This window comes from Marmota monax, unplaced genomic scaffold (assembly GCF_021218885.2).
Source record: "Marmota monax isolate L192 unplaced genomic scaffold, Marmota_monax_Labrador192_F-V1.1 WCK01_AAM20220418_F8-fsc00115, whole genome shotgun sequence".
In the NCBI taxonomy this organism is placed as follows: Eukaryota; Metazoa; Chordata; class Mammalia; order Rodentia; family Sciuridae; genus Marmota; species Marmota monax.
Window position 1 is genome coordinate 3,710,681 of NW_026694419.1, and position 1,622 is coordinate 3,712,302.

General features: G+C 36.9%; 1 pseudogene; it reads right to left on the reverse strand.

The window, feature by feature from the left end:
- Positions 1–284: 284 nt before the first annotated feature.
- LOC124109554 (SS18-like protein 2) lies at positions 285–514 on the reverse strand (annotated as a pseudogene).
- Positions 515–1,622: the final 1,108 nt, after the last annotated feature.

A 1,622-nucleotide genomic window follows, 5' to 3' on the forward strand; every position in this document is an offset into this window, starting at 1 on the left:
GAACAGTAATCTCAAAGATATCTATCATGTCTTTGTTATCCAAATGCACTCTCACTTCAGAAAAGAGCACACTCAGGATCCATTTATTGTGGCATCTGACCATTAAAACAAATACTTTCATTGAGAATAGAGTTAAGTTAGTATTAGAAGCTTTCTTCACATTTTTCAGACTTTAAAAAGAATCACAAAGTTTCATTCTTGTTTTAAGCAGTTGAGTTGGTAAAGATCCTGTTTCCATTTTAGAGGAAAGGGATTACATTCAATTACTCCTTACAACAGAAAGATTATTCCATTGCTTTTGACATATCAGTTGGGCTGCCATCTGCGATGAGAGCTAAATAAATGAGAGTTATATGTGACACATGCTGGTACCTTTGGCTTGGAAATCCTTTCTTGGTCTTCCTGTGTATCACTCATAGATAGAAGCTGATCATTCTTCTCCAGAAGCCACTAAATAGTCTCTATTGACTTCTGCCTTGCTCCTCATCTAGTCTGGTAGGAAGGCCATGGACATCCCAGGGCACAGGGTGTGTGTGTGGTGGGGGTGGTGACAGGGTGGGGGTGATCCATATCCTGCCTACGTATAGACACCAGTCCTTTAGAAATATAATAGAGAAAGCATCCAGACTGTTGCTACCTCCACGTTGCAGGACACACTGAAGATTATTTCCAAATGCATTCAGTGAACACATAGGTGAAATGACTTAAAGTGAGAAAAGTTTTCACTTCTATTTGATTATTCAGCTATATTCCAAGTCTGCACATAAGAAATATATATATATATATATATATATATATATATATATATATATATATATTATTTTTTTTTCAACTTTTTTGCTGCTGTGACTAAAGGACCCCACTAGCACAATTATAGAGAAGGAAAAATTTATTTGAGGGCTCACGGTTTCAGAGATCTTAGTCCATAGAAGTCTGGCTCAATATCTAGGGATCGAGGTGAGGCTAAACATTCTGGCAAAGTGTGTGGCACAGGGAAGCAGCTCACATCATGGTGCTAAAGAAGCAGAGAGTTTTTCACTTGCCAGCTACATATACCAAAACCACGCCCAGCCACACCCTACCACTCAGTTAATCCCTATTGGGGATTAATTCACTGGTTGGGTTAACAGTCTCACAATCATTTTCTCTCTTAACCTTCTTGCATTGTCTCACACATGAGCTTTTGGGGGACACCTCACATCCAAACCGTGTGTGTGTGTGTGTGTGTGTGTGTGTTTATTTCTAATTCTGAGGAAAAATTTTGTCTATTTTGGGGAATTTTCTACTTTATATTTTTGATGATATATTATTTGTTTTCTTGATTGTTAAAGTAAACCAGACTCTTGATATAAAGCTTAAAATGTTTAGAAATTTTTGTGCTTAATCCCTGTTTAACTCCCCTGCTTTGGGTATCTCCTGAACTTTTGAGTTCAGGAGAACTGGAATGGATGTGGGAGATTGAATTAAAAGGTTTTTTGGATGTGGGAAAAGCATGAAAAGCAGCTAATAGAAATAGAAATAATTAAGTCTAATGTACAAAAAAAAAAAAAAAAACAACTCCAGTGCTTTCCAGATTTTTTAAAGAAGGCAAAAAAGAGAGAAATCTGGACTGTATTTCAGAC